Below are 22,527 nucleotides of genomic sequence, written 5' to 3' on the forward strand. Positions count from 1 at the left end.
TGCTGAATACAACAGGTGTAGTAGACCTCACAGTGAAATGCTGAATACAACAGGTGTAGTAGACCTTACAGTGAAATGCTGAATACAACAGGTGTAGTAGACCTCACAGTGAAATGCTGAATACAACAGGTGTAGTAGACCTCACAGTGAAATGCTGAATACAACAGGTGTAGTAGACCTTACAGTGAAATGCTGAATACAACAGGTGTAGTAGACCTTACAGTGAAATGCTGAATACAACAGGTGTAGTAGACCTTACAGTGAAATGCTGAATACAACAGGTGTAGGTAGACCTCACAGTGAAATGCTGAATACAACAGGTGTAGGTAGACCTTACAGTGAAATGCTGAATACAACAGGTGTAGGTAGACCTCACAGTGAAATGCTGAATACAACAGGTGTAGGTAGACCTTACAGTGAAATGCTGAATACAACAGGTGTAGGTAGACCTCACAGTGAAATGCTGAATACAACAAGTGTAGTAGACCTTACAGTGAAATGCTGAATACAACAGGTGTAGTAGACCTCACAGTGAAATGCTGAATAGAACAGGTGTAGTAGACCTTACAGTGAAATGCTGAATACAACAGGTGTAGGTAGACCTCACAGTGAAATGCTGAATACAACAAGTGTAGTAGACCTTACAGTGAAATGCTGAATACAACAGGTGTAGTAGACCTCACAGTGAAATGCTGAATAGAACAGGTGTAGTAGACCTTACAGTGAAATGCTGAATACAACAGGTGTAGTAGACCTTACAGTGAAATGCTGAATACAACAGGTGTAGTAGACCTCACAGTGAAATGCTGAATACAACAGGTGTAGTAGACCTTACAGTGAAATGCTGAATACAACAGGTGGGCTATATACCGGGGGGGGGGGGGGGGGTACCGGTACAGAGTCAATGTGGAGGCTATATACAGGGTGTTACGGTACAGAGTCAATGTGGAGGCTATATACAGGGGGTACCGGTACAGAGTCAATGTGGAGGCTATATACAGGGTGTTACGGTACAGAGTCAATGTGGAGGCTATATACAGGGGGTACCGGTACAGAGTCAATGTGGAGACTATATACAGGGGGTACCGGTACAGAGTCAATGTGTCGAGGTAATTGAGGTAATATGTCCATGTAGGTAGAGTTATTAAAGTGACTATGCATAGATAATAACAGAGCAGCGTGAGGGGGGGGGGGGGGGGGGGGGGATGCAAATAGTCTGGGTAGCCATTTGATTAGATGTTCAGGAGTCTTATGGCTTGAGGGTAGAAGCTGTTTAGAAGCCTCTTGGACCTAGACTTGGCGCTCCGGTACTGAGAGAACAGTCTATGACTTGGGTGGCTGGAGTCTTTGACCATTTTTAGGGCTTTCCTCTGACACCGCCTGGTATAGAGGTCCTGGATAGCAGGAAGCTTGGTCCCAGTGATGTACTGGGCCGTACGCACTACACTCTGTAGTGCCTTGCGGTCGGAGGCCGAGCAGTTGCCAAACCAGGCGGTGATGCAACCAGTCAGGAGACTGAAAAGACTTGGCATTGGTCCCCATATCCTCAAAAAGTCCAACAGCTGCACCATTAAGAGCATCCTGACCGGTTGCATCACCGCCTGAGATAAAAGCCTTGGTTGGTACATCAACCGACTTATTATAACACACAGCCTTATTACTTAGTTAGGGAATTATACTGTACATTCTCAAAGCACAACATTATTAATACTGATTAATAGTTCAACACAATAATGAGATGTCAACAACACAATACTGAGATGTCAACAACACAATAATGAAATGTCAACAACATAATAATGAAATGTCAACAACACAATAATGAAATGTCAACAACACAATAATGAAATGTCAACATAACACAATAATGAAATGTCAACAACACAATAATGAAATGTCAACATAAAAATGACATGGCAACAACACAATAATGACATGTAAACAACATAATAATGAAATGTCAACAACACAATAATGAAATGTCAACAACACAATAATGAAATGTCAACAACAACATAATGAAATGTCAACAACACAATAATGAAATGTCAACAACAACATAATGAAATGTCAACAACACAATAATGAAATATCAACATAAAAATGACATGGCAACAACACAATAATGAAATGTAAACAACAACATAATGAAATGTCAACAACACAATCATGAAATGTCAACAACACAATAATGAAATGTCAACAACACAATAATGAAATATCAACAACATAAAAATGAAATGTCAACAACATAATAATGAAATGTCAACAACACAATAATGAAATGTCCCACTTGCTAAATGGGTGTATATCTTGTTTTTCTTTCAGCATCAATATACATGCTGTTTGGTGAAGTGCCCAAGCTGTTCATTCTTGCTGTCCACCTCAAAACGATGTTTTAAATAATATATACAGTGCCAGTCAAAAGTTTGGACACACCTAGTCATTCCAGAGTTTTTCTTTACTTGTACTATTTTCCTACATTGTAGAATAATAGATAAGACATCAAAACTATGAAATAACAAATTATGGAATCAAATAGTAACCCCCAAAAAGTATTAAAACAAATCAAAATATATTTTATATTTGAGATTCTTCAAAGTAGCCACCTTTTGCCTTGATGACAGCTTTGCACATGAATGACTGAGGCAACTCTACATGGATTTAAAGGTTTCTAATGAATGTATTGCCTTCATTCAACTGATCAGTTATCTTTTGACTCCATTTCTACACTGAGAAGCAGAAGGGCTGGTAATTAATTTAAATCTCAGACAGCCTCCAAAATGCCACCCTAATCCCTATATAGTGCACTACTTTTGACCAGAGCCCTATGGGCCCTACACTGTATATAGTCCTATGGGCCCTGGTCAAAAGTAGTGAACTACATAGGGATTAGGGTGGCATTTGGAAGGAAGTCTCAAACTGTCGACACTGTGAGAATATGGCGAGAAAACAAGAAACTGCCAACATACTTTAGTAGCAGTGAGATCTATTATTGGAACTACCAAACAGACTGGGACACAACTGTTCAGCTGGAAGTGAGAAGTGACGGATGAGGGAGTAGAGAGGTGGAATCCTCCCTAACTTGATAAATATGTTTACAGGCTGTAGGCAGAACGCTCAGTAACTCTGGACAATCGGACGATCCGCAGCACAACACAGTGCAGCACAGTGAGAAAAAAGTCCGCATGGTAACCATTCTCACTGTAAGACCTTGTAAACAAAGCTTCTTCAGCGTGTGAGGAGAAATAATAGCAAATTAAAACCTACAGGCATTGAAAGAGAACAGGTGATGAACAGTTAGAGAACAGGTGATTAACAGTTAGAGAACAGGTGATGAACAGTTAGAGAACAGGTGATGAACAGTTAGAGAACAGGTGATGAACAGTTAGAGAACAGGTGATGATGAGTTAGAGAACAGGTGATGAACAGTTAGAGAACAGGTGATTAACAGTTAGAGAACAGGTGATGAACAGTTAGAGAACAGGTGATGAACAGTTAGAGAACAGGTGATGAACAGTTAGAGAACAGGTGATGATGAGTTAGAGAACAGGTGATGAACAGTTAGAGAACAGGTGATGATGAGTTAGAGAACAGGTGATGAACAGTTAGAGAACAGGTGATGAACAGTTAGAGAACAGGTGGTGATGAGTTAGAGAACAGGTGGTGATGATGAGTTAGAGAACAGGTGGTGATGAGTTAGAGAACAGGTGATGATGAGTTAGAGAACAGGTGGTGGTGAGTTAGAGAACAGGTGGTGATGATGAGTTAGAGAACAGGTGATGAACAGTTAGAGAACAGGTGATGATGAGTTAGAGAACAGGTGGTGGTGAGTTAGAGAACAGGTGGTGGTGAGTTAGAGAACAGGTGGTGATGATGAGTTAGAGAACAGGTGGTGATGAGTTAGAGAACAGGTGATGATGAGTTAGAGAACAGGTGATGATGAGTTAGAGAACAGGTGATGATGAGTTAGAGAACAGGTGATGATGAGTTAGAGAACAGGTGATATGTTAGATAACAGGTGGGGATGATGATGAGTTAGAGAACAGGTGTTGATGAGTTAGAGAACAGGTGGTGATGAGTTAGAGAACAGGTGGTGATGAGTTAGAGAACAGGTGATGATGAGTTAGAGAACAGGTGATGGTGAGTTAGAGAACAGGTGATGATGAGTTAGAGAACAGGTGATGATGAGTTAGAGAACAGGTGATGATGAGTTAGAGAACAGGTGATGATGAGTTAGAGAACAGGTGGTGATGAGTTAGAGAACAGGTGATGATGAGTTAGAGAACAGGTGATGATGAGTTAGAGAACAGGTGGTGATGAGTTAGAGAACAGGTGATGATGATGAGTTAGAGAACAGGTGGTGATGAGTTAGAGAACAGGTGATGATGAGTTAGAGAACAGGTGATGAACAGTTAGAGAACAGGTGATGATGAGTTAGAGAACAGGTGATGAACAGTTAGAGAACAGGTGATGAACAGTTAGAGAACAGGTGGTGATGAGTTAGAGAACAGGTGATGAACAGTTAGAGAACAGGTGATGATGAGTTAGAGAACAGGTGATGAACAGTTAGAGAACAGGTGGTGGTGAGTTAGAGAACAGGTGGTGATGATGAGTTAGAGAACAGGTGGTGATGAGTTAGAGAACAGGTGATGATGAGTTAGAGAACAGGTGATGATGAGTTAGAGAACAGGTGATGCACAGTTAGAGAACAGGTGGTGGTGAGTTAGAGAACAGGTGGTGATGATGAGTTAGAGAACAGGTGGTGATGAGTTAGAGAACAGGTGATGATGAGTTAGAGAACAGGTGATGATGAGTTAGAGAACAGGTGGTGATGAGTTAGAGAACAGGTGGTGATGAGTTAGAGAACAGGTGGTGATGAGTTAGAGAACATGTGGTGATGAGTTAGAGAACAGGTGGTGGTGAGTTAGAGAACAGGTGGTGATGATGAGTTAGAGAACAGGTGGTGATGAGTTAGAGAACAGGTGATGATGAGTTAGAGAACAGGTGGTGATGAGTTAGAGAACAGGTGATGATGAGTTAGAGAACAGGTGATGATGATGAGTTAGAGAACAGGTGGTGATGAGTTAGAGAACAGGTGATGATGAGTTAGAGAACAGGTGATGAACAGTTAGAGAACAGGTGATGATGAGTTAGAGAACAGGTGATGAACAGTTAGAGAACAGGTGATGAACAGTTAGAGAACAGGTGGTGATGAGTTAGAGAACAGGTGATGAACAGTTAGAGAACAGGTGATGATGAGTTAGAGAACAGGTGATGAAAAGTTAGAGAACAGGTGGTGGTGAGTTAGAGAACAGGTGGTGATGATGAGTTAGAGAACAGGTGGTGATGAGTTAGAGAACAGGTGATGATGAGTTAGAGAACAGGTGATGATGAGTTAGAGAACAGGTGGTGATGAGTTAGAGAACAGGTGGTGATGAGTTAGAGAACAGGTGGTGATGAGTTAGAGAACAGGTGGTGATGATGATGAGTTAGAGAACAGGTGATGCACAGTTAGAGAACAGGTGGTGATGAGTTAGAGAACAGGTGTTGATGAGTTAGAGAACAGGTGATGATGAGTTAGAGAACAGGTGTTGATGAGTTAGAGAACAGGTGTTGATGAGTTAGAGAACAGGTGGTGATGGTGATGAGTTAGAGAACAGGTGTTGATGAGTTAGAGAACAGGTGGTGATGAGTTAGAGAACAGGTGGTGGTGGTGAGTTAGAGAACAGGTGGTGATGAGTTAGAGAACAGGTGGTGATGATGAGTTAGAGAACAGGTGGTGATGAGTTAGAGAACAGGTGGTGATGAGTTAGAGAACAGGTGATGGTGAGTTAGAGAACAGGTGGTGATGAGATAGAGAACAGGTGATATGTTAGATAACAGGTGGGGATGATGATGAGTTAGAGAACAGGTGTTGATGAGTTAGAGAACAGGTGGTGATGAGTTAGAGAACAGGTGGTGATGAGTTAGAGAACAGGTGATGATGAGTTAGAGAACAGGTGATGGTGAGTTAGAGAACAGGTGATGATGAGTTAGAGAACAGGTGATGATGAGTTAGAGAACAGGTGGTGATGAGTTAGAGAACAGGTGATGATGAGTTAGAGAACAGGTGATGGTGAGTTAGAGAACAGGTGATGATGAGTTAGAGAACAGGTGATGATGAGTTAGAGAACAGGTGATGAACAGTTAGAGAACAGGTGATGATGAGTTAGAGAACAGGTGATGAACAGTTAGAGAACAGGTGATGAACAGTTAGAGAACAGGTGGTGATGAGTTAGAGAACAGGTGATGAACAGTTAGAGAACAGGTGATGATGAGTTAGAGAACAGGTGATGAAAAGTTAGAGAACAGGTGGTGGTGAGTTATAGAACAGGTGGTGATGATGAGTTAGAGAACAGGTGGTGATGAGTTAGAGAACAGGTGATGATGAGTTAGAGAACAGGTGATGATGAGTTAGAGAACAGGTGGTGATGAGTTAGAGAACAGGTGGTGATGAGTTAGAGAACAGGTGGTGATGATGATGAGTTAGAGAACAGGTGATGCACAGTTAGAGAACAGGTGGTGATGAGTTAGAGAACAGGTGTTGATGAGTTAGAGAACAGGTGATGATGAGTTAGAGAACAGGTGTTGATGAGTTAGAGAACAGGTGTTGATGAGTTAGAGAACAGGTGGTGATGGTGATGAGTTAGAGAACAGGTGTTGATGAGTTAGAGAACAGGTGGTGATGAGTTAGAGAACAGGTGGTGGTGGTGAGTTAGAGAACAGGTGGTGATGAGTTAGAGAACAGGTGGTGATGATGAGTTAGAGAACAGGTGATGATGAGTTAGAGAACAGGTGGTGATGAGTTAGAGAACAGGTGATGGTGAGTTAGAGAACAGGTGGTGATGAGATAGAGAACAGGTGATATGTTAGATAACAGGTGGGGATGATGATGAGTTAGAGAACAGGTGTTGATGAGTTAGAGAACAGGTGGTGATGAGTTAGAGAACAGGTGGTGATGAGTTAGAGAACAGGTGATGATGAGTTAGAGAACAGGTGATGGTGAGTTAGAGAACAGGTGATGATGAGTTAGAGAACAGGTGATGATGAGTTAGAGAACAGGTGGTGATGAGTTAGAGAACAGGTGGTGATGAGTTAGAGAACAGGTGATGATGAGTTAGAGAACAGGTGATGATGAGTTAGAGAACAGGTGGTGATGATGAGTTAGAGAACAGGTGGTGATGATGAGTTAGAGAACAGGTGGTGATGAGTTAGAGAACAGGTGGTGATGAGTTAGAGAACAGGTGGTGATGGTGAGTTAGAGAACAGGTGGTGATGAGTTAGAGAACAGGTGGTGGTGGTGAGTTAGAGAACAGGTGGTGATGAGTTAGAGAACAGGTGGTGATGGTGAGTTAGAGAACAGGTGGTGGTGGTGAGTTAGAGAACAGGTGGTGATGAGTTAGAGAACAGGTGATGATGAGTGGTTAGAGATTGTCAGGGACCAGTACTAGCTCCACAAGCAGAGGCAAGAGAGACAAGACAGCTACAAAGCCCCCATTTACCCATTCCTGCTCTGTGTCAAATGGCACCATATTCCCTTTATAGTGCACTACTTTTGACTAGGGTCCATATACCAAGAATAGGGTGATATCCGGGACGATTGACACTCGTACAACCATCAGACAGCCTAGCTCTCGCCCCAGCATCATATCATCTGCTGAAACAGCTAAAAAATAAAGCCCTTTAGCCTCCAGGAAGGAGCTGAGATATTGTAATATAAAGAGCAGAGCTATGATGCTACCGCTACCGCTAATACCACTACTACTGCTGCTACCGCTACTGCTAATACTACTACTTCTACTGCTACCGCTACTGTTAATACTACTACTACTACTACCGCTACTGCTAATACTACTACTGCTGCTACCGCTACTGCTAATACTACTATTGCTACCGCTACTGCTATCGCTACTGCTAATACTACTACTACTGCAACCGCTACTACTACTGCTAATACTACTACTGCTACCGATACTGCTACTGCTAATACTACTACTACTACTACTACTACTACTACTACTCCTGCTACTACCACTACTGCTAATACTACTACCACTGCTGCTACTGCTACCGCTACTTCTAATACTACAACTAATACTACCGATACTGCTAATACTACTACTACTTCTACTACTACTATTGCTGTCGCTACTGCTACCACTACTGCTAAAACTACAACTACTACTACTGCTAATACTACTGCTCCCGCTAATACTACTACAACAACTGCTGTCGCTACTGCTAACGCTACTGTGAATACTACAACTACTGCTACCACTACTGCTAATACTACTACTACTACTACTAGTACTACTACTACTACTACTACTACCGCTGCTACTACCCCTTTTACTACTACTACTACTACTACTACTACTACTACTACTACTACTACTACTACTACTACTACTACTACTATTACTTCCTTGAGGGCCGTCGTGGTATCGGCTTGAGGGGGAATATACATGGCTGAGATAATAAGATAATTCTCTTGAGAGGTAATACGGTCGGCATTTGATTGTGAAGTATTCTAGGTCGGATGAACAAAAGGACTTGAGTTCTTGTACGTTATCGCAATCACACCATGAGTAGTTTATCATGAAACATACACCACAGCCTTTCTTCTTCTCTGAGAGTTCTTTATTCCTGTCTGCATGACGGACAGAGAACCCAGCTGGCTGTATGGACAGGTTCGGTATATCCGGAGAGAGCCATGGCTCCATGAACAGAGTATGTTACTGTCCCTGATGTCTCTCTAGAAGGGCATCCTCACCCTGGGCTCGTGTACTTTATTGTCCAGGGACTGAACATCAGACAGTAATATACTCGGAAGTGGTGGATGGTGCACACACCTCCTGAGTCGGACTACAAGTTCACTCCGAATACCTCTTCTCCGCTGGCAGCGTCTTGGAGAAGCCTCTGGGGTAAGTTTAATTGCCATATTTCTGGTTGTAATGCTGGTGAGTTAACACCTCTCTGATATCCAAAAGTTATTTTCAGCTTTATGTAATAACACAAAAAACGATCTGGGCTAACAATGTAAGGAATAACACATCTACTGCTGCTACTGCTGCTATACTGCTACTGTACTGTAATATACTGCTGCCTCTGCTGCTACTGTACAATACTGTTACTGTACTGTACTATATTGTTGCTGTACTGTACTATACTGCAACGGTACTGTACTATACTGTTACTGTACTGTACTATACTGCCAATGTACTGTACTATACCGATGTGACTGTACTGCCCTATACTGCTACTGTACTGTAATATATGGCTGCTACTGCTGCTACTGTACTGTACTATACTGCTACTGTACTGTAATATATGGCTGCTACTGCTGCTACTGTACTGTACTATACTGCTACTGTACTGTACTATACTGCCACAGTACTGCAATATAATGGTACAGTAATGTACTACACTGCTGCTAATGCTGCTACTGTACTGTACTATACTGTTACAGTACTGTACTATACTGTGGCTACTGCTGCTACTGTATTGTACTGCTACTGTACTGTACTATAATGCTGCCTAGGATGCTACTGTACTGCACTATACTGTTACTGTACTGTACTATTCTATACTATAATGCTGCTTTCCTATACTGCTACTATACTATACTGACGCTACTGTACTGTACTGCTACTGTACTGTACTATACTGCTGTCCCTGTCCCTGTTGCTACTGTACTGCACTATACTGCTACTGTAATGTACTATTCTATACTATACTGTTGTTTTACTATACTGATGCTACTGTACTGTACTATAATGATGCTATACTATACTGCTACTATAATACCCCATTGCTACTGTAATGCACTATACTGCTACTATGCTATAACACGGTTATACTATACTATACTGCTGCTATACTATACAGATGTTATACTATACTATACTGTCACTATACTTTACCATAATGATGCTACACTGTACTATACTGCTGATATACTATACTCCACTGCTGGTATACTATGCTATACTGCTACTATAATATACTACACCGATGTCACTGCACTGTACTATAATGCTACTATACCATACTGCTGCTATACTATGCTATACTGCTACTATATTATACTATACTGCTACTATGTTATATTATACTGCTACTATATTATACTATACTGCTACTATATTATACTATAATGCTGTTGTACTATACTATAATGTCACTATACTGTACTGCCATGATACTACAATATACCACTGCTATCCTATACTTGCTATATTGTTGCTATAATATACTGATGTTATACTATACTATACTGATGTAATACTATACTGTTGCTATACTGTACTGCTATATTATATTGCTACTGTGCTATACTATACTGCCATTATACTATTCTGCTACTATGTTATAACATCCTGCTGCTATACTACTGATATGCTATATGGTTGCTATACTGCCACTGTACTAAACTGCTACCATACTATAATATAATGTTGTTATACCATACCGACACAATACTATACTAAACCACCGCTATACTATACTGCCACTACACTATACCACAACCATGCTATAATATAATGATGCTATACTACACCAACACCGTACTATACTATACCGATGCTATACTATACTATACTGACGCTATACTATACCACGACCATACTATAATGGTCGCGCTATACCATGCCAACACTATACTATGCTATACTGCCACTATACTATACTATACTGCCACTATACTATACTGCTGCTATATCACTGGTGTACTATAATTATGATATACCATACCACTATTATACTGATGATATACTATGATATACTGCTAATATACTATGCTATTATAGGATGTTGCTATAATATACTGCTGCTATACTATAATGATGGTATACTATACCACTATTATACCGATGCTATACTATGATATACTGCTACTATACTACACTATTATATCATGTTGCTATAATATACTGCTGCTATATCACTGGTGTACTATAATGATGATATACCATACCACTATTATACTGATGATATACTATGATATACTGCTACTATACTATAATATCATGTTACCATAATATAACGCTGCTATACTAGACTATGCCGCCGCTATACTATACTATACTATGGTGTTACTATACTACAATACAGCTATACGATACTGCTGCTAAACTATACTGCTGCTAGACTATACTATATTGCTACTGCACTATACTGTAGCACACATAACATGTTACTATACTGCAGCTATACTATACTGTTACTGTACTATACCGATCCCGAACTATACTGTTACCAAACTATACTATAATGCTACTATGCTTTACTATACCGATAATATATTATACTGCTGCTGTACTGTACCATACCATACCGCTACTATACTGTCCCTCTAATATACTATGATATACTGCTACAATACTATATTATCCTGCTACCACACTATACTGCTACTCTAATATACGATGCTATACTATACTGCTACTATACTATGTTATACTGCTACTATACTAGAATGCTGCTCTAATATACTATACTATACTGTTACTATATTATACTGCTGCTATACTATGCCGCTGCTCTAATATACCATGCTATACTATACTGCCACTATACTATATTACACTGCTGCTATACTATAACGATGCTCGGATATGCTATGTTATAATATACTATACTATACTGCTACTATACTATATTATACTGCTACTATACTATACTGCTGCTCTAATATGCTATACTATAATATACTGCTACGATGCTATACTATACCACTGCTCTAATATACTATGCTGTGCTATGCTATACTATACTATAGTATACTGCTGCCATACTATACTGATGTCCCAATATACCATGCTGTACTATGCTAAACTATACCATACTATATTATACTGCTGCCATACTATAGTGCTGCTCTAATATACTATGATGTGCTATGCTATTCTATACTGTAGTATACTGCTGCCATACTATACTGATGTCCCAATATACTATGCTGTACTATGCTATACTATACTATATTATACTGCTGCCATACTATACTGATGTCCCAATATACTATGCTGTACTATGCTATACCATACTATATTATACTGCTGCCATACTATACTGCTGCTCTAATATACTATGTTGTGCTATGCTATACTACACTATAGTATACTGCTGCCATACTATACTGCTGCTATACTATACCACTGCTCTAATATACTATGCTGTGCTATACTATACCATACTATATTATACTGCTGCCATACTATACTGATGCCCCAATATTCTATGCTGTACTATGCTATACTACACTATAGTATACTGCTGCCATACTATACTGCTGCTCTAATATACTATGCTGTACTATGCTATACTATATCACACTATATTATACTGCTGCCATACTATACTGCTGCTCTAATATACTATGCCGTACTATACTACACTATATTATACTGCTGCCATACTATACTGCTGCTCTAATATACTATGCTGTACTATACTACACTATACTATACTATAGTATACTGCTGCTATACTATACTGCTGGTATACTATCCATATGCAGTTATTCCATACTGCTGCTATGCACACCCATCATCATGCACACCCACCATGCACACCCACCATGCACACCCACCATGCACACCCACCATTCACACCCACCATGCACACCCACCATGCACACCCACCATTCACACCCATCATGCACACCCATCATCACTAATTTAACTGTCCATTCCCCTCCAAATCCCCAGGATTACCTAATAGGTCAACATGTCTGCTTCATATTATTGGGACATAAAGGAACTGGTGAGCGTTGGTCCCAAATGACAGCATGTTCCCTACATAGCGACTAGGGTGCCATTTGGGACTCTAGTCCTGTACACCAAGCAAAGCCTCATTTAAAATCTAATTTCAGAGCTCCTGGTTAAGTTCAGACCCCCTTCTGTACCAACATCACATCCGTGGTGGGAACATAACGAAAGCAGAGAGAAAACACCAGAACGACAGTTTTTTTTTCTGTACACTAAGACAGCTTGGTGTTTTAAATATTATCGGTAATCAATTGTTTCCGAGCGTTTTGGTCAATCAGAGGTGAGTGTAGGTTAAATGGCCCAGCTGCCCTGTGACTTGGGGATACAGTGATGCTCAACATGAATATCACGTTTCCCTGATGTGATGTTTCATTTTAGTTATCTCTGCCTCACTAGACAAGACTGGTTTCTCTGCATCACTAGACAAGACTGGTTTCTCTGCCTCACTAGACAAGACTGGTTTCTCTGCCTCACTAGACAAGGCTGGTTTCTCTGCCTCACTAGACAAGACTGGTTTCTCTGCATCACTAAACAAGACTGGTTTCTCTGCCTCACTAGACAAGACTGGTTTCTCTGCCTCACTAGACAAGACTGGTTTCTCTGCCTCACTAGACAAGACTGGTTTCTCTGCCTCACTACACAAGACTGGTTTCTGTGCCTCACTAAACAAGACTGGTTTCTCTGCCTCACTAGACAAGACTGGTTTCTCTGCCTCACTAGACAAGACTGGTTTCTCTGCCTGACTAGACAAGACTGGTTTCTCTACCTCACTATACAAGACTGGTTTCTCTGCCTCACTAGACAAGACTGGTTTCTCTGCCTCACTAGACAATACTGGTTTCTCTGCCTCACTAAACAAGACTGGTTTCTCTGCCTCACTAGACAAGACTGGTTTCTCTGCCTCACTAGACAAGACTGGTTTCTCTGCATCACTAGACAAGACTGGTTTCTCTGCCTCACTAGACAAGACTGGTTTCTCTGCATCACTAAACAAGACTGGTTTCTCTGCATCACTAGACAAGACTGGTTTCTCTGCCTCACTAAACAAGACTGGTTTCTCTGCCTCACTGGACAGATGGAGGCGGGGATTGAACTTTTGGTACAATTCTATTGGTCTATTGCACTGGGCATTGTCAATCAAGCACAGATATAAAAGTATTTGCAATGAAATGTATATTTAGAACCCAGCTGTACAAATCTGTATCTCAGGCTCTGTCAACCCCACAAGGGTTACATCTAGCTAGACAACACCACAGGGGTTACATCTAACTAGATAACACCACAGGGGTTACATCGAACTAGACAACACCACAGGGGTTACATCTAACTAGATAACACCACAGGGGTTACATCTAGCTAGACACCACCACAGGGGTTACATCTAACTAGACAACACCACAGGGGTTACATCTAACTAGACAACACCACAGGGGTTACATCTAACTAGACAACACCACAGGGGTTACATCTAGCTAGACAACACCACAGGGGTTACATCTAACTAGACAACACCACAGGGGTTACATCTAAATAGATAACACCACAGGGGTTACATCTAGCTAGATAACACCACAGGGGTTACATCTAACTAGATAACACCACAGGGGTTACATCTAGCTAGACAACACCACAGGGGTTACATCTAACTAGACAACACCACAGGGGTTACAACTAACTAGACAACACCACAGGGGTTACATCTAACTAGATAACACCACAGGGGTAACATCTAACTAGACAACACCACAGGGGTTACATCTAACTATACAATACCACAGGGGTAACATCTAACTAGATAACACCACAGGGGTTACATCTAACTAGATAACAACACAGGGGTTACATCTAACTAGATAACACCACAGGGGTTACATCTAACTAGACAACACCACAGGGGTTACATCTAACTAGACAACACCACAGGGGTTACATCTAACTAGATAACACCACAGGGGTTACATCTAGCTAGATAACACCACAGGGGTAACATCTAACTAGACAACACCACAGGGGCTACATCTAACTAGATAACACCACAGGGGTAACATCTAACTAGATAACACCACAGGGGTTACATCTAACTAGACAACACCACAGGGGTTACATCTAACTAGACAAAACCACAGGGGTTACATCTAACTAGACAACACCACAGGGGTTAGATCTAACTAGACAACACCACAGGGGTTACATCTAACTAGACAACACCACAGGGGTTACAACTAACTAGACAACACCACAGGGGTTAGATCTAACTATACAACACCACAGGGGTTAGATCTAACTAGACAACACCACAGGGGTTACATCTAACTAGACAACACCACAGGGGTTAGATCTAACTAGACAACACCACAGGGGTTACATCTAACTAGATAACACCACAAGGGTTACATCTAACTAGACACCACAGGGGTTAGATCTAACTAGACAACACCACAGGGGTTACATCTAACTAGATAACACCACAGGGGTTACATCTAGCTAGATAACACCACAGGGGTAACATCTAACTAGACAACACCACAGGGGCTACATCTAACTAGATAACACCACAGGGGTAACATCTAACTAGATAACACCACAGGGGTTACATCTAACTAGACAACACCACAGGGGTTACATCTAACTAGACAACACCACAGGGGTTACATCTAACTAGACAACACCACAGGGGTTAGATCTAACTAGACAACACCACAGGGGTTACATCTAACTAGACAACACCACAGGGGTTACAACTAACTAGACAACACCACAGGGGTTAGATCTAACTATACAACACCACAGGGGTTAGATCTAACTAGACAACACCACAGGGGTTACATCTAACTAGACAACACCACAGGGGTTAGATCTAACTAGACAACACCACAGGGGTTACATCTAACTAGATAACACCACAAGGGTTACATCTAACTAGACACCACAGGGGTTAGATCTAACTAGACACCACAGGGGTTAGATCTAACTAGACAACACCACAGGGGTTAGATCTAACTAGACAACACCACAGGGGTTAGATCTAACTAGACAACACCACAGGGGTTAGATCTAACTAGACAACACCACAGGGGTTAGATCTAACTAGATAACACCACAGGGGTTACATCTAACTATACACCACAGGGGTTACATCTAACTAGATAACACCACAGGGGTTACATCTAACTAGACACCACCGGGGTTACATCTAACTAGACAACACCACAGGGGTAACATCTAACTAGACAACACCACAGGGGTTACATCTAACTAGATAACACCACAGGGGTTACATCTAGCTAGACACCACAGGGGTAACATCTAACTAGACACCACCACAGGGGTTACATCTAGCTAGACAACACCACAGGGGTTAGATCTAACTAGACAACACCACAGGGGTTACATCTAACTAGATAACACCACAGGGGTAACATCTAACTAGATAACACCACAGGGGTTACATCTAACTAGACAACACCACAGGGGTTACATCTAACTAGATAACACCACAGGGGTTACATCTAGCTAGACAACACCACAGGGGTGAAATCTAACTAGATAACACCACAGGGGTAACATCTAACTAGATAACACCACAGGGGTTACATCTAACTAGACAACACCACAGGGGTAACATCTAACTAGATAACACCACAGGGGTTACATCTAACTAGATAACACCACAGGGGTTACAACTAACTAGACAACACCACAGGGGTAACATCTAACTAGATAACACCACAGGGGTTACATCTAACTAGACACCACAGGGGTTAGATCTAACTAGACAACACCACAGGGGTTACATCTAACTAGATAACACCACAGGGGTTACATCTAACTAGACACCACAGGGGTTAGATCTAACTAGACAACACCACAGGGGTTACATCTAACTAGACAACACCAGAGGGGTTACATCTAACTAGATAACACCACAGGGGTTACATCTAGCTAGACAACACCACAGGGGTTACATCTAACTAGATAACACCACAGGGGTTACATCTAACTAGACAACACAGGGGTTACATCTAGCTAGACAACACCACAGGGGTAACATCTAACTAGACAACACCACAGGGGTTAGATCTAACTAGACACCACCACAGGGGTTACATCTAACTAGATAACACCACAGGGGTTACATCTAACTAGACAACACCACAGGGGTTACATCTAACTAGACACCACCACAGGGGTTACATCTAACTAGACAACACCACAGGGGTTAGATCTAACTAGACAACACCACAGGGGTAACATCTAACTAGACACCACAGGGGTAACATCTAACTAGACAACACCACAGGGGTTACATCTAACTAGACACCACAGGGGTAACATCTAACTAGACAACACCACAGGGGTTAGATCTAACTAGACAACACCATATAAGAAGCAGCATAATCATCACTGAGCCTAGTACCAACGGGAGAAAACCGTTTAGAAGCAGCATTAACTTAAGTTAGAGCATGTCCCTGACAAGCACATGGAGGGCTGTGCGGCCCCACAAAGAAACGGTTATCAGCTGATGTCCCTGACAAGCACATGGAGGGCTGTGCGGCCCCACAAAGAAACGGTTATCAGCTGATGTCCCTGACAAGCACATGGAGGGCTGTGCGGCCCCACAAAGAAACGGTTATCAGCTGATGTCCCTGACAAGCACATGGAGGGCTGTGCGGCCCCACAAAGAAACGGTTATCAGCTGATGTCCCTGACAAGCACATGGAGGGCTGTGCGGCCCCACAAAGAAACGGTTATCAGCTGATGTCCCTGACAAGCACATGGAGGGCTGTGCGGCCCCACAAAGAAACGGTTATCAGCTGATGTCCCTGACAAGCACATGGAGGGCTGTGCGGCCCCACAAAGAAATGGTTATCAGCTGATGTCCCTGACAAGCACATGGAGGGCTGTGCGGCCCCACAAAGAAACGGTTATCAGCTGATGTCCCTGACAAGATCCTCACTTTACTTGTGCCCTTCATTTTCCTCTGGCTGCACAACAAACCATTAATGTGTTCCATATGACACCCTATTCCCTACATAGCGCACTACTTTTGAGAGACAGCCCTAAGGGTCCTGGTAAAAAAATAAAATAAAAATGTGTTCTACTGTATATTGGGGAGTAGTGTTCCATTTGGGACACAGGCCGATGTGTGAGGAGGTTTAGAGACAGAGAGAAGGCGATCGGACAAGGACAGAAGAACCCAAACTTTGTGATTGCTGCCGTAGAGAAGTAGAGCTGAAGCCTACTTCTGTTGATAGGGATAAATGGCGCTTTCATGTTAAGCAGCAACATTTTGGGGGGGGACATAACCACACATACACACACACACACACACACACGATTAAAAATAATCACTCATGTTTATTTCTGACAGGAAGCCAGCAGTTACCTCAGTCGGATCCACATTTTGAAGAATTATCTTGAACTTTAAAACTAGCGTAAAACTTTAATTAAACACACTCCGTATTAATAGCAAATACCTGTTTCAAATAAACATCAGGTCTAAATAATTGTTTACGAGGTTACCATGAATTACAATGAATTAATGCAGTAACTGGCTGCTAACAGCTGAGAACTGCTAGCTAACTGGCTGCTAACTGGCTGCTAACAGCTGAGAACTGCTAGCTAACTGGCTGCTAACTGGCTGCTAACAGCTGAGAACTGCTAGCTAACTGGCTGCTAACTGGCTGCTAACAGCTGAGAACTGCTAGCTAACTGGCTGCTAACTGGCTGCTAACAGCTGAGAACTGCTAGCTAACTGGCTGCTAACAGCTGAGAACTGCTAGCTAACTGGCTGCTAACAGCTGAGAACTGCTAGCTAACTGGCTGCTAACTGGCTGCTAACAGCTGAGAACTGCTAGCTAACTGGCTGCTAACTGGCTGCTAACAGCTGAGAACTGCTAGCTAACTGGCTGCTAACAGCTGAGAACTGCTAGCTAACTGGCTGCTAACAGCTGAGAACTGCTAGCTAACTGGCTGCTAACTGGCTGCTAACAGCTGAGAACTGCTAGCTAACTGGCTGCTAACTGGCTGCTAACAGCTGAGAACTGCTAGCTAACTGGCTGCTAACAGCTGATAACTGCTAGCTAACTGGCTGCTAACTGGCTGCTAACAGCTGAGAACTGCTAGCTAACTGGCTGCAAACAGCTGAGAACTGCTAGCTAACTGGCTGCTAACTGGCTGCTAACAGCTGAGAACTGCTAGCTAACTGGCTGCTAACTGGCTGCTAACAGCTGAGAACTGCTAGCTAACTGGCTGCTAACAGCTGAGAACTGCTAGCTAACTGGCTGCTAACAGCTGAGAACTGCTAGCTAACTGGCTGCTAACTGGCTGCTAACAGCTGAGAACTGCTAGCTAACTGGCTGCTAACTGGCTGCTAACAGATGAGAACTGCTAGCTAACTGGCTGCTAACAGCTGATAACTGCTAGCTAACTGGCTGCTAACTGGCTGCTAACAGCTGAGAACTGCTAGCTAACTGGCTGCTAACTGGCTGCTAACAGCTGAGAACTGCTAGCTAACTGGCTGCTAACAGCTGAGAACTGCTAGCTAACTGGCTGCTAACAGCTGAGAACTGCTAGCTAACTGGCTGCTAACAGCTGATAACTGCTAGCTAACTGGCTGCTAACTGGCTGCTAACAGCTGAGAACTGCTAGCTAACTGGCTGCTAACTGGCTGCTAACTGGCTGCTAACAGCTGAGAACTGCTAGCTAACTGGCTGCTAACTGGCTGCTAACAGCTGAGAACTGCTAGCTAACTGGCTGCTAACTGGCTGCTAACAGCTGAGAACTGCTAGCTAACTGGCTGCTAACAGCTGAGAACTGCTAGCTAACTGGCTGCTAACAGCTGAGAACTGCTAGCTAACTGGCTGCTAACAGCTGAGAACTGCTAGCTAACTGGCTGCTAACTGGCTGCTAACAGCTGAGAACTGCTAGCTAACTGGCTGTTAACTGGCTGCTAACAGCTGAGAACTGCTAGCTAACTGGCTGCTAACTGGCTGCTAACAGCTGAGAACTGCTAGCTAACTGGCTGCTAACAGCTGAGAACTGCTAGCTAACTGGCTGCTAACAGCTGAGAACTGCTAGCTAACTGGCTGCTAACTGGCTGCTAACAGCTGAGAACTGCTAGCTAACTGGCTGCTAACAGCTGATAACTGCTAGCTAACTGGCTGCTAACTGGCTGCTAACAGCTGAGAACTGCTAGCTAACTGGCTGCTAACAGCTGAGAACTGCTAGCTAACTGGCTGCTAACAGCTGAGAACTGCTAGCTAACTGGCTGCTAACAGCTGAGAACTGCTAGCTAACTGGCTGCTAACAGCTGAGAATTGCTAGCTAACTGGCTGCTAACAGATGAGAACTGCTAGCTAACTGGCTGCTAACAGCTGAGAACTGCTAGCTAACTGGCTGCTAACTGGCTGCTAACAGCTGAGAACTGATAGCCAACTGGCTGCTAACAGCTGATAACTGCTAGCTAACTGGCTGCTAACTGGCTGCTAACAGCTGAGAACTGCTAGCTAACTGGCTGCTAACAGCTGAGAACTGCTAGCTAACTGGCTGCTAACAGCTGAGAACTGCTAGCTAACTGGCTGCTAACAGCTGAGAACTGCTAGCTAACTGGCTGCTAACAGCTGAGAATTGCTAGCTAACTGGCTGCTAACAGCTGAGAACTGCTAGCTAACTGGCTGCTAACAGCTGAGAACTGCTAGCTAACTGGCTGCTAACAGCTGAGAACTGCTAGCTAACTGGCTGCTAACAGCTGAGAACTGCTAGCTAACTGGCTGCTAACAGCTGAGAACTGCTAGCTAAATGGCTGCTAACAGCTGAGAACTGCTAGCTAACTGGCAAGCACAAAAACTTCAGGAGTACAGACCCTCAGAAAACAGTCTTCCACTTCAGGAGTACAGACCCTCAGAAAACAGTCTTCAACTTCAGGAGTACAGACCCTCAGAAAACAGTCTTGGACATGATTTAGAAAGTAACACACATGTCTATATAAGGTCCAGTTGACAGTGCATGTCAGCGCAGAAACTATATAAGTCCAAGAAACTGTTTACTAGATCTCAGAGATATAATTGTGACGAGGCATATATCTGGGGGAAGGGTATAAAACTATTTTCTAGAGTGTTGAAAGTTTCCAAGAGCACAGGGGTCTCCAACATTGGAACATAAAAACAATATGGAACAACCCAGACTCTAGGGCAAGAAGGACCTTGGACAGGAAGGTGACCTAGAACCCAATGACCACTCTGACAGAACGACATAGATCCTTGGCTGCGATGGGAGAACCTGCCAGAAGAACAACAGTCTCTAAAGCAATTCACCAATCTGGGCTTTTATGGGAGAGCGGCCAGACTGAAGCCACTCCTGAGAAAAAGGCACATGAAAGACTCTGAGACGGCAACAGATTATGTGGTCTGATGAGACAAAAACTCGCTATGCTTTGAGAAAACCAGGCACAGCTCATTACTCACCTAACACCATCCCTACCTTGAAGCATGGTGGCGGCAGCATCATGCTATGGGGAGGCTTTTCAGCAGCAGGGACTGAGATACTAGTCAGGATCGAGGGAACAATGCATGAAGCCAAATAAGAGGCAAAACCCTTGATGTGAATCTGCTTCAAAGTGTAAACAACGTTATACCGGGGGGGCGAAGATTCAACGCAACGCTGGAATGGCCTTCAGAACAAGAATGTGAAAGGCCTTCAGTGGCCCAGACAAAGAAAATACTTGAATCACATTGAAAATCTGTGAGAAAGAATGGGAGAAAATCTCCAAATCCAGATGTGCAAAGCTGATACAGACGTACTGAAGACGACTCAAAGCCGTTAGACATACTGAAGACGACTCAAAGCTGTTACAGACATACTGAAGACGACTCAAAGCCGTTAGACATACTGAAGACAACTCAAAGCTGTTACAGACATACTGAAGACGACTCAAAGCTGTTACAGACATACTGAAGACGACGCAAAGCCGTTAAAGACATACTGAAGACGACTCAAAGCCGTTACAGACATACTGAAGACGACTCAAAGCCGTTACAGACATACTGAAGACGACTCAAAGCCGTTACAGACATACTGAAGACGACTCAAAGCCGTTACAGACATACTGAAGACGACTCAAAGCCATTACAGACATACTGAAGACGACTCAAAGCTGTTACAGACATACTGAAGACGACTCAAAGCCGTTACAGACATACTGAAGACGACTCAAAGCTGTTACAGACATACTGAAGACGACTCAAAGCCGTTACAGACATACTGAAGACGACTCAAAGCTGATACAGACATACTGAAGACGACTCAAAGCTGATACAGACATACTGACGACGACTCAAAGCCGCTACAGACATACTGAAGACGACTCAAAGCCGTTACAGACATACTGAAGACGACTCAAAGCTGATACAGACATACTGAAGACGACTCAACACTGTAATCACAGCCAAAGGTTATTCTACAAAGTATTGACTCAAGGGTGTGAATAGTTGGGTAAATTAGATATTTCTGTATCTCGTTTTTAATAAATTTGCAAAAATATATAAAACATATTTTCACTTTGTCATTAAGGGGTATTGTGTGTGAATTCAGCTGTAACACACAACATGTGGATTAAGTCACAGGATTAAGTCTAGTACTAATTAGATATACTGAGTATACAAAACATTAAGAACACCTGCTCTTTCCATGACAGAGACTGACCAGGTGAATC

The 22,527-nt window shown here is 42.5% G+C and overlaps 1 protein-coding gene across 6 annotated transcripts in view; it reads right to left on the minus strand.

Annotated features, from left to right (window-relative positions):
• The window catches only part of LOC129821062 (teneurin-4-like), a 511,923-nt gene that overhangs the window by 33,507 nt on the left and 455,889 nt on the right, over positions 1-22,527 (minus strand). The window lies entirely within an intron of this gene.

Source organism: Salvelinus fontinalis, chromosome 23, assembly GCF_029448725.1.
Source record: "Salvelinus fontinalis isolate EN_2023a chromosome 23, ASM2944872v1, whole genome shotgun sequence".
Lineage (NCBI taxonomy): Eukaryota > Metazoa > Chordata > Actinopteri > Salmoniformes > Salmonidae > Salvelinus > Salvelinus fontinalis.